Genomic DNA, 13,302 nt, shown 5'->3' on the forward strand with positions numbered 1-13,302 from the left:
ATATATATAGCCACAGTACCCAAATCAGACACAATTGGCACTGCTACTGAATTATTATCTAATATAAATAATCCTTATTAAAATTTTCCTTAGCAGTATTAAAAAAAGATAATGTTGCACATAACTGTTTATATTCATTCATTTGTTTGGGAGAAATTTTTAGACTTTAAGAAATGTATTGTCATACTAGGAGTTTACTCTGATTTTTTAGTAATAGAAATCTTTCTCCTCACGCTCCTAAATTAAACTCATTTAGTCTTGAAATGCTATTAAGTAGATTTTGAACTGGCAGGCTCATAATTCAATTGAGCAAACACAGACAAAATTTAAGGCCCAAATATTAATAAAAAATAAAATCTTACATCAGTGATTCCAAATGACAACCTAGATCTGCTCTAGGACCTATTACTTAGAAATGTATGTGTCAACTATCATGTATATCACTTTTTTTCCTCTCACACAGGGTGTATGCCAGTAATCTTGATGCCTATTTCTGGAAAAATGTGTACACTTATGCTGCTCAGGTTAATGTTAGTTATTAACATGTTTCAAAACTATTAGTTAATGTTGGATTTTAGAAAACTAAAAATGAATCTTCTATCTACTATAATCAATATATAATCAATCTACTATTTAATTGTATGTAGCTATATTTAATATGTAATAATACAATATGTATAATACACAATCACTAACCATATATGTAAACCATATATCAAATTAAACTAATACAATTTGGGGCCAGAGTTTGGAATTGAGCAAATGTTCTGTAGCTTGTCCCTTCCACTGCTTCCTAATTTGTTCCTGTTTCTGCCTACTGCCCTCCTTTTTTTGCCCTTAGGGTGGGCGTGAAATTGGTTTGTATAAATGCTAACCCAAGTGAAGTCACCAAAATTGACAGAATCCCAGCACTGCACTTGTGGAAGCTCATTGACCCTTCCTTTCCTTTACTTATTTTTTCCTGGAGGTTAATTCTTTTGAAAAAAAAAATTGAAAGGAATTTTAGCATCATTTATTCTGGGATATTATTGCAAAATGATACTTTCAAAGCTAATTGCTCTGAGTGGGAGTGGGAAACGTCCATATAAAGAGACTTGTCCTATTTGTTGCATGAAATCTTTGTCGTTAAGTGGGATTACCTATTAAAGACTGAATTTTTCTTTAATTTTCTTTTTCTTTTTCACTAAGAGATTCTTGGAGTATCTCCTTATAGTAACTTTAATTTCTTTTTGCCCTGACTGGGTAGCTTGATTTACATAATTCATAATCCTGATTTATATATAAGTCATTTGCTTTTTTCCCCAAATTCCAGAGAACTTCCAAATGCAAAGATAATGCCAGTGAGCATACACATGGAGACACCTAAAAGCAAACAGAAATAAATAATACATACACACAAAGCATGTTTAATTTACAAAGTTAGACCTGCATTTGTAAGGTTGTATGCCTGCTGACATTCCTTCTACTAATTTTTAATGAGATGGTGAGAAGCTTGGAAACTGTATCAGATTCCTTAGAACAGAAGTGCAAAAATAAAATGGGCTAGGATCAATTTAGAATATTCTATATTCTCAGAAGCTTGCCCTGAAGTACTGTAGGAATGGAATACAGGATACATATTAAAGAAGAAAACTGCATAGTAACTGTGTTTCACAAGAGTGTATCCAAGTGATTTTTTTAAAAATAGAAAGCAAGGTATTTATAATACTAAAACTGTGTAGTCACTAGAGCTTAATGTTTTAAAATACAGATAATTGTAGAGTCTTGCATGAAGAGAAAACTGTTATTTTATTGTTCTTTAATAGCCTTTTGGGGGCTTTCTAAAAATCTTCACTTTGAAGAGCTACTTAAAATGGATCTCTAAAAATAACAAGTAATAAAGTCAAACATTAAAAAAACTTTTATCATATCTTGAAAATCACCTGCATAGTCTCATGTGGGGGAAATTTTTTATAAGATTACTTGTGTTTCCACTGATACATAATACAAAAATATATTTACCTAATTAAAATGCATATAATTTAAAAATTGTACATATGTATATATAATTTTTTAATATTAAACCAGACTGATATTAAACAAAGTTAGGAAATAAGATCATATTTATTTTTTGCCATTGTATTGAATGCCTTTTGTATAGATCTCTGACTGGGCCAGACTAGTAAATGATTAAGAGAAGTTTTAACTAAAGAAATAAAAATGATACATCTCAAATATTTCCTAAGTTTACTGTTATTAAAGCAACTAGAAGTAATTTTTTCAAGTAAAAATCTATACATTCTCTTACAACTCTCAATTTAGAATACCATTGACATCCAGAAGTGTTTTCCACTTCCTCTGAAGGAATCCATTTCTGTTTATCTGCGCTACTGTTGAACTCTTTAATAATCTATTAAATATAAGAAATATTTTTTGCACTGTATGGAGGATAAAAAACAGTATTGATTTTATGATCAGAAGGTTGGAGCAGGTGCTTTTGCAACTTTCATGCATTATCACTTCTTAATGTGGGGCAGCACCAGGCATGCAATCACTGTTCCTTGCCCTGGATCTTCAGCTTTGCTGATTCCTTGGGTTTGGGGTTGTTTGGCACTGGGAAGGGTGACAACTTCTTCCACAGGACATCCAAGGGTTCCTGTCTATGCTTTTGGTTTCTAGCCACATGTGATCAGGGAGTCCAGATCATGGTTGTGAGTTTAAATCTGTACTTGGTCTCCCCACTTTACATTCATTTTTCCTTCTCAAATGCCCTCCCGCACCTCAAGGTCCAGCAACAGAAGAAAAACAAAACAAAACAAAACAAAAAAACAACCAATCAGAGTGTTTACTCAATATTCATAATGACTTAGCAGTTTTGCTTTTCTGGTTGAGCCATAATTGATCCTATCATAGTCATCAGCAAAAATAATTTATAAAGCAGGAAAAAAAGACTAAATAAAACTTAATCTAACAACATAAAGAGAAAAGAAAACAATGGCTGTAAAAAAATTTCTCTCTTTAAAGTCTATAAAAATCTTTACTCCTTGACATTCTTATTTAAAGGTTCTGGACAGCTTAAAAAGGCCAGTAATTAAGCTCTTGTTTTTAGCTTCAAAAATATCTTTTTTGTGTGACTGAGGACCTAGGGTTCTACAAATGCCATCTCCTCTTTGTTGGCTGGAATCCTGTTGAGTTCTATAAATAGCCAGCACTAAAAGGACGTTGGATGGCAAGATAAAGAGAGGAATTGGCTTTTTCCCGTTTGTTGTTCTATTAGTGTCACCCTAGCAATAATTTGTACTCTGGCAAGCACAGAGCTTTAGTAGCCAGCTTCTTTGGTAATCCTAGAACCAATTTGCTACAACCCCTCTTAAAAGCCAGCCAGCCGGCCAGTCAGCCCGCCCTGCTCATCCACAAAAGTGTCAGCCCTGGGATGCTTGGGTGGCTCAGTGGTTGAGTGTCTGCCTTTGGCTCAGGGCATGATCCCTCGGTTCCCCGCAGCAAGGAGCTTGCTTCTTCCTCTGCCTATGTCTCTGCCTCTTTTTCTGTGAATTTCATGAATAAATAAATAAAACATTTAAAAAAAGTCTCAGCCCTTCTGGGAGGCACTTAATCTTAGCTGCTCACAAACTTAAAAAATTCTGTCCTTAGAATTATGAGTACCTACTTTGTGGAGTCCTCTGCACTTCCTTCTCTTCTCCCTCAATCCTAAGAGATTTCTTCCCCAAATCCTAAGGATAGTAGCTACTTCTTGTGTTAGCTCAATGTTTTATTTTTTTCAGTATTCCTACACCTTTAAATCAATTCTTTGTGTTAAAATTATCTCTCTTAAAAAATATTTAGAATCTTTTTGAATTCCTAACTAGAGCCTAAGAGATATAAGGCAGACACAGATTACTTTTACTAAAGTATATTATATAGTAACTTCATTTACTGTTTCACAAAATATTAAATCACAAGCTAAAACTGATTATACGGATTTTATACAGAAATACAGAAAAACTGTGTGACCTTTATTTAGGTAGTTAACAAAAAGTCATAGTATTGGAATGAAGCAGAGCAGATTATTTTTTGCCTTGTTGGATGTGACCACAAAATATAGTTTAAGATTTTAATACTGATTTTCCTTCGATACTGAGTCACTGTAGTGATCCATATATTTGTCAAATTTTGGTTTTGCACATGATTCACTCTTTTAATCTCTTGTTTGAACATTGGTCCATTAATATATATGAATGTTTACATTTACTCCACAGTAATTGAATAATTACTCAGTTGGAAAGTTTTCTTTGAACTTATTCCTTGATTCAAGAAGTACATTATTTTAAAACATTTTAAGTAGGAATTAGATTAAAATCATCAAAATTTTGGGGTGCCTGGGTGGTTCAGTCAGTTAAGTTTTGGAGTCCTGATTTTGGTTCAGGTCATGATCTCGAGTTCATGAAATCGAGCTCCATGGGGGGCCCTGTGCTCAGCGTGGAGTCTGCTCGAGATCCTCTCCTTCTGCCCCTCTCCCCCTAAAATAAATAAATAAAATAAATCTTTAAAAGAAATGATCAACATTTTAAAACACTTGTCTATTAAAAACATCAAAGGTCCAGATGATTTTAACTGCACTTTTAAATTTTATAGTGGAGGAATATTACCTTGTTTGAACCAGTTAGTATATCTGTGCTTGTTATTTCTAACAGATTTTTTTTTTCACATGAACAGACCATATTTTAACACTTTATCAAGGTGTTATTTTATAGATAGTTGCATCTGAACTCTGTATTAGAATATCTAGGTATGACATACCATCTCTAGGGTGTTTTTGAAGCAGAGAGTGGTGGAAATAAATGCATAATATACTGATTTTCATATATATGTACATATATATATACACACACACATAAAGTAAAATATTGAATATTGACTTTGCTGGAAAAGAATTGGAGCCCTTTCAGGACGTGTTTATGTGCATGCATATGTGTGTGTGTGTGTGTGTGTGTGTGTAAGAAGGAAAGAATGCAGCAAGTGCATTGCAGAATACCACGGAAGTAAAACTAAGGCATTCAGAAAAAAAGGAAAAATGTCAATTTACCTCAGGCCCTGAAAAACAATCTTTTAAAAGTTCAGGCATGCCCATATTAAGAAGCAGTGATCTTTAAAAGGGGTAGGATATTAGTAATAGATGTATTCCTAATTCCAGTTCTTTTTTGGTTGTGGGGGGTGATTAAATTTTGGGGTTTTGTTTTCTAAATGGTACAAATCACTTACTCTCAATTATGAATCTTATTTGGATTATAAACATGCCTAAAGAATGAAAACAGAATCACAGAAGAAATCTTGAAGTTTTGATAATTAACCAATTTTTAAAGCAACTTTTAAGATTAAAGATAAGAATTTTATTAGGGAGGGGCTCCTGAGTGGCTCAGTTGGATAAGCAGAGGACTCATGGTTTTGGCTTAAGTCATGAACTCAAGGTCCTGGGATCAAGCCCATATTCACTGGGGCTTGGAAAGGAGTCTGCTGGAGATTTTCTCTTCCTTTCCCTCTCCATCTCCCTCTTCTACTCTCGTGTTCTTTCTCTCTCAAATAAATAAATTAATTTAAAAAATTTATTTGTGATTTCAGAACATACGTAGGAATTAGTTGTGCCTAGAGTTAGTAAGGTTTAATAAGGTTTAAAACTCCCATTTGCCCCAGAATTTGTTGCTATTGTTATTAAATCTCTCAATCCTACCCTGCCCCCACCTTTCCCCACCTAAATCAGGATTGCGTGTGTGATGTGTGCATGTACATACAGGAGAGATAGAGACAGTGTCTCCTGACAGCTCTAGCATTACATGGTCAATATCCTGTACAATTCTATATTAAGAGAAACTCTTACCTGTAATTTTCATGTATCAATTTTCATTGAGGAGCTATGACTGCTGTTGGAATCATGTGATCTCCTCTTGGACCAATCGCTGTAAACTGGGAACTCTAAGTCTGGATCATCTGTCTAACCTGAAGTCAATATGCACATGTCCTCTCTAACCATATTACCTTTATAAGGATACTACAAAGATGTCTGTGATTTACATCACTCTGAGATGTAATGTGTAATACTTAACTTCATATTATCCTGACACAGTGAGAGAGAAAATTAGAACTAGTTGGTTTTGTATTCATAAATGGAGAAATCGCTTTTTTGCAACGGGTTTGCCGCCAGAACACAGGTGTCGTGAAAACCACTGCTAAACCTAAACCAAAATGGGAAAGGAAAAGACTCACATCAACATCGCTATCATTGGACACATAGATTCGGGCAAGTCTACCACTACTGGCCATCTGATCTACAAATGTGGTGAGATCAACAAAAGAACTATCAAAAAATTTGAGAAGGAGGCTGCTGAGATGGGAAAAGGCTCCTTCAAGTATGCCTGGGTTTTGGATAAACTGGAAGCTGAAGGTGAACATGGTATCATCATTGGTATCTCCCTGTGGAAATTTGAGACCAGCAAGTTTTATGTGACCATCACTGATGCCCCAGGACACAGAGACTTTATCAAAAACATGATTACAGGCCCATCTCAGGCCGACTGTGCTGTTCTGATTGCAGCTGCTGGTGTTGGTGAATTTGAAGCAGGTATCCACAAGAATAGGGAGACCCGTGAGCATGCACTTCTGGCTTACACACTGGGTGTAAAACAACTAATTGTTGGTATTAACAAAAAGGATTCCACTGAGCCACCCTACAGCCAGGAGAGATACGAGGAAATCGTTAAGGAAGTCAGCACCTACAGTAAGAAAATTGGGTACAATCCCAACACAGTAGCATTTGTGCCAATTTCTGGTTGGAATGGTGACACCATGCTGGAGTCAAGTGCTAACATGCCTTGGTTCAAGGGGTGGAAAGTCACGTGTAAAGATGGGAATGCCAGTGGAACCACACTGCTTGAAGCTCTGGATTGCATTCTGCCACCAACTCATCCCAACTGATAAGCCCTTGTTTCTGCCTCTCCGGGACGTCTACAAAATTGGTGGTATTGGTACTGTCCCCGTGGGTCAAGTGGAGACTGGTGTTCTTAAGCCTGGCATGGTGGTCACCTTTGCTCCAGTCAATGTTACAACTGAAGTTAAGTTGGCTGAAATACACCATAAAGCTTTGAGTGAGGCTCTTCCTGGGAACAATGTGGGCTTCGATGTGAAGAACATATCTGTCAAAGATGTTCGTGGTGGCAATGTGGCTGTTGACAGCAAAAATGACCCACCAATGGAAGCCGCTGGCTTCATGGCTCAGGTGATTATCCTGAACCATCCAGGCCAAATCAGTGCTGGATATGCACCTGTGCTAGATTGTCACACAGCTCACATTGCTGGCAAGTTTGCTGAGCTGAAGGAGAAGAGAGATCATCATTCTGGAAAAAAGATGGAAGATGGTCCCAAGTTCTTGAAATCTGGGGATGCTGCCATTGTTGATATGGTTCCTGGCAAACCTATGTGTGTCGAGAGCTTCTCTGACTATCCTCCTCTGGGCCGTTTTGCTATTCGTGACATGAGACAGATGGTTGCTGTGGGTGTTATCAAAGCAGTGGACAAGAAGGCAGCTGGAGCTGGCAAAGTCACCAAGTCGGCCCAGAAAGCTCAGAAGGCTAAATGAATATTATCCCCAATACCTGCCACCCCAGTCTTAATCAGTGGTGGAAGAACAGTCTCAGAACTGTTTGTGTCAACTGGCCATTTAAGTTTAATAGTAAAAGACTGGTTAAGGATAAAATGCATCATAAAACCTTCAGGAGGAAAGGAGAATGTTTTGTGGGCTGTTTTTTTTTTTTAATTTTTTAAAAAGATTTTATTTAAGCATTCATGAGAGAGAGAGAGAGAGAGAGAGAGGCAGAGACACAGGCAGAGGGAGAAGCAGGCTCCATGCAGGGAACTCGATGGGGGACTCGATCCCGGGTCCCCAGGATCACGCCCTGGGCCGAAGGTGGCGCTAAACCACTGAGCCACTCCGGCTGCCCCCATTTGTTTTTTCATGTGTGTGGCAGTTTTAAGTTCTTAGTTTTTAAAATCAATACTTTTTAATGGAAAAAACTTGACCAAAAATCTGTCACAGAATTTTGAGACCCATTAAAACAAAAGTTTAATGAGAGGAAATAATAAAAATAAATGGAGAAGTCATTTATTCCATTTAACATGAATTGTCAAAGTTCAATTGCTTTTCCCCCAAGTTTTTAGCTCTCATTTAACAAAATTACTAACCCTGTGAGTAAAGATTAATTCTGTTTAATATTACCATTTATACTAATTGAAATGATATTTTATAATTTATTAAAAAAGTACATGAGCCACTAAAGTGTATCAGTTCCCCTATTATTTTATTTTGTGAATGTCATCGACAACTGCTGTGCAGTGTCTTTAAATTGTGGAAGGGAGCTTCTGTATTCGTTCCAGAGACAGTGTTGTATTTTCCAGAAACCTTTCAAGAATTTCATGTTTCAATTCAGAGCTGTGCAAGTACTTTCAGCATTCTAAATTGCTCTTCTCCAAAGTTTTCAATGTCATATTTCATAGATTTAAGTCACAAAGCTCAGTGATAATTGCCGTCATTAAATTTGAGTTTTTGAAAGTTTTAATGGAATCTGTGTCACGTCTTCTTGCTTATTATGCTATTGTAGTGGAAACCGAAACTTCTCAAAGACAAATTTTCTGTATTGTTATGTTTATATTAGAATAAGAAGGGTTTTTTGTTTGTTTGTTTTTTTTTTTTTTTTTTTTAAGAATCTATTTATTTGAGAGAGAGAGAGAAAGAAAGTGCAGACAGAGGGGAGGAGTAAAGGGAGAAGCAGACTCCCCACCAGGCAGGGAGACTGATGTGGGACTCTATCTCATACTCTGGGATCATGACCTGAGCTGAAGGCAGAAGCTTAACAGACTGAGACACCCAAGCACTCTAGAATAAGAGGTTCTATATACTCTTAAAAACATACCTATAAATGTCATAATCTTTGATATTTTAATTCCAAATACAAAGAACTCAGTATATTCTCCAATATAATGATTTAAATAAAAAATAATTCTACAAGGAATTTAAAATTGGTAATATTATAATTTTGCCCTTATTCAAGAAATTTTCTTGTATATTTCAAATGGTATCAGACTTAAGAAAGAAAAATAATATATAACATTTAATCAGGAGCCCAGATAAACACAACATAATCAGCTACTGGAAAATTGGTTATGTTCCTTTCTACTTTGCAAAGAAAACTGTCCCAAATTTGATTCCACTGCCACAGATTTACTCCAAATCAGTACATAACAAAAGGATTCCTCTTTACAAATGTTAAATCCCAACTCATTTTCTTCTGAATCCACCATCCCCACAGTTTTTCCTCTTGCAACATCAATGGCAGGGTTGTGAAAGCAGACAGCTGTCCCTCCATTATTTTTTTCATTACATGCTACAGACTGTCAGTAACTCTTATATTTCAGATTGAACTGAACAGTCTGAAGGAAGTTCAGTTCAGGGTCAAGCTCCCTGAAATAGCATGAAATTGTGCATTGCTGGAAATAGAGGGTTTAATCTTTGTGCCAAGGGTCATAAAACAGGATCATCTGGTCTTTCAACCATTACTCTTCTGCCACAGTGAGTTCCTAGACTATTTGTAACTTTTGCTGATTGAAAGAAATAACTGAAGAAGAAATCGTCATTTGGTTAAAAGAACAGGGGAAAAAAATGCTATAACCTACCTACTACTTGGACTTGATTTACTGAAGTTCTGCTTCACTGACATATTCAATAAATTGCAATTAGCCCTCACAGACTTAATATTCAAAAACCCATGGTTACTGGAGTGTGCTGTGTAGGAGTCAGTCATGCAAACCAGGGCAATATATTGATGCACACACGGTACATATTTTAGTGACATTATTTCTGTTTGATTTGATGTTCTTTCTGCACAGCAGTATTTCAACAATTCTAAAAATGTCTTCCTTTATAGCTCACAGCATAAAAATTCCTTTTTCAACATCAGGTGGAAAATAATAGAATTTATGCTTAAAGATAACTAAGAAGATGTTATAAAGCTAAATTATACTACAATAGCTTTTTAACAGTAGAATGATATTTTTTAAAGCCCTTTTCTCTATGGTGTCATTTAAATAATTATTTATTCATTCGACAAACATTTTAGAGGTTTTGGTTATAATTTCCTGTATCCAATGGAAATTATTCCTCATAAATTTTATTTTTTGACATAACTAAGGGAAAATAATAGAGATTACATAAGGAAAATAAGAATTAGCCTAGATGCTGATAACATAATTATTTTATATCATTTGACATTTTGCCTGAGTCCTTTTTATATTAAAAGATAGAATACTATGGTGAGAGCCATACTGTATTTTCTGGTTCTTGGCTACTTTAGGGCGTATCTCTTGGAGAAATAATTACTGTAGGATTTTTTCTTAATTTGAACAATCATGGCTATATATGGAGCACACACATGCATGCATGCACACAAAGAATAATAAAAATCTCAGATGATCAACTGCCTGATATTTTGTTTCCGGTCTAAACTATACTTGTATTTATTTTTTAGAAACCCATATAGGAGTATTTATGATACTATGTGTGTCTGAGGTCACATATTGAATTTCTTCTGATTCTTATTTTCCTTTTATGACATATATTATTTTACCTTATACACAAAAAGTAAAATCAATTAGGCATAATTTCCCTTGAACATACCCTCCCCCCTTTTTTTGCCATAAACCACTGGGAACTCAGTTCTCTTCTTTCTTCTTAAGTGTGAATTCCTTGTCATTAAAGTTTGTACTAAAGATAGAGCTAATGTAACGCTGTTTGTTTGAAATTACTGGAGTATCAGACAAACTAGGAGATTTAGGTAGACTTTGCAGTTTGCAATTTGCTTATGGGTATACATCTTAACTTTTTGGAAAAATGTATTGAGGAATTAAAATAATGTCAATTCTTCAGAAAATGTTCAGAAGCTCTATGATTTAGAGGAAAACTGATAGGTATTGATAAGTGAGAAAAGAGAATAAAACAGTCTATGTTATAGAATCACATACTTGAAAATAAAAAATCTCATTCTAAAGTGAGTTTAGTATATTTTAATTAGACTTAAGACATTTATTTTAATATTTTATGACAAAATTGTCTTTCTTTTTTAAAAATATATTTTCTCAATGCAGTCTGTCTTATGTGTAAATTTTCAGATTGCAAATTCCTCATGTATATAGATCTAACCTGAAGCATACAATCTTTCACTGTTTTTATGCTTCATAATTATTACTGAAATATATTCTTTCTTAATATACAAGAATTAGCCAAAGTTTGGACATGTGTAAAACTATAGGAAATCATGTATGTTTTCTTCACAGTATTTGAATCATACTAAATATACTTTTGGAAAACTGCCTTTTTCCTTCCTGTAATAGTATTTTTCTACTTTTGTTAAGTAGAAACATTTCAATGTAAATATATTTAGGTTCAAAAATATAGTTGAATGAATTGACATGTTAAAATTTAATATTCACCATAGATATATTTTTATAGAGGAACTTCATAGTGAAATGTTTGCTTATACAGATATTTCCAAATGTATAGCTTTAATGTTTTCACTAGGATTGAGTAATAATATAACCCATTTTTTAAATGACTTCTATTATTTTACCTCAGAGTCTTTCTTATGAAAAGTAAAAAAAAAAGAAAATACTGTTTTTTTTCTACTTATAGAAACCCTCTAACAAGCTCAGGCTGACACAAATTTTATGTGGGAGCCTATTGGCTTGGGTGTTTAAGTAATAATGTTTAAATAGTATTCACTGGCTTTGTAAAGCATTTTGGTGTCCTTTATATTTCTTTTCTTTTCTTTTTTTTTCTTTTCTTTTCTTTTTTTTTAAGATTTTATTTATTTATTCATGAGAGACACAGAGAGAGACAGACAGACAGAGACAGAGACAGAGAGAAGCAGGCTCCACACAGGGAGGCCGATGTGGGATTCGATCGCGGGGCCTCCAGGATCATGCTCTGGGCTGAGGGCAGGTGCTAAACCTCTGAGCCACCCAGGGATCCCAGATGTCCTTTATATTTCTAATATTTTCCAATTACTTTTTTTCTTTGAGCTCTGTGCCTTTTTCTAGGGTATCATTTTGTGAATTATGGTTTGGAATATTTCATGCTGTTTGCCACATGATATAATAAGATTACTTTATTCCTCTTTCCAACCTATTTAGATGGCAATCGTAACACACTTTTCTAAAAGAAAAGAGTTTTAAAGTGCTAGGGTAATTAGAGGTTCTGCTGTCTTATATATGTGAAAGTTCAGTTTTATTTTTTTAAGCTGACTCTAAGCATTTCTTTATATTTACTTCAGTGGTATAGACATTTACAAATGTTAATAATCTAATAGTGCTATTGATTTTTTGAAAATTCAGAAAGAATATGCCTTTTACCGAATCATAAAATTGCAAGTGAATGGTTTTAAATCATCTCAATTATACTGTTCTATTTTCTTCTTAGTTATTATTTGATAAATCTAAAGTGCATATGTTCAAGGAAGACTTTCTCTACTGTGTGGAAGTTGAGTCATTAAAAAAAGTGTATGTTTACAATGATTTTAATTTGTTAATACTCCCTTCAGTTAGTCTCCTAATTTAAAACTATGATCTTTTTTCATACCCTGTTCTCATTCATTTCTTAAGTTCATCTTTACAAAAGAGTATTTCTATAAACAGGTTGCTAAAAAATAAAGATAATTGAATTTAAAGGAAAGGAGTTGAGGGGACTTACAAAGCAGGCTTTCATGTCTAGTTTTGATAAGTAATTTTATCATTTATATCCAAAGAATGTTTTTTCAAGCTGAAAAAAATTATTTGAAATAAATTGATTCATTAAAAGAACCTTTAGAGGTTTGATTTGTTGAAGAATGTATATTGTATATATATATATATGAAATAGTAGTATCACATGAGAGAGGAATGACTAAACCAGGGATTGGAAAATGTTCCCAAGTTACAGAATTTAAAAGCTTGGTATCTTCTAAATGCTACTTCTTTTAATTTCCCTTTTAAATTGGTGGCAATGTATGAAATCCAATATCGTGGAGAGAAAACATCATTAGCAACTTATTTAGGATTAATGTAATTGATGAAGCCATCCCATTTTACTGAGCACCTACTTTGTGTTAGGAAGTATGCAGGTGCAAGGATTCTAAAGAGGAGTAAAAATTTATCTGGCCCTCAAGATTTTTACCACTATCAATGCAATTAAAGTAGATAAATACTTTTTTTATGAAACTAACTTTGATTACTCTTGATTCCCTGGGGACA

At 34.4% G+C, this 13,302-nt stretch overlaps 1 pseudogene; it reads left to right on the top strand.

The window, feature by feature from the left end:
- The first annotated feature begins 6,174 nt into the window (after window positions 1-6,174).
- On the top strand, window positions 6,175-7,715 carry LOC140639386 (elongation factor 1-alpha 1 pseudogene; annotated as a pseudogene).
- Window positions 7,716-13,302: the final 5,587 nt, after the last annotated feature.

The sequence above is a fragment of the Canis lupus genome, chromosome 9, assembly GCF_048164855.1.
Source record: "Canis lupus baileyi chromosome 9, mCanLup2.hap1, whole genome shotgun sequence".
In the NCBI taxonomy this organism is placed as follows: Eukaryota; Metazoa; Chordata; class Mammalia; order Carnivora; family Canidae; genus Canis; species Canis lupus.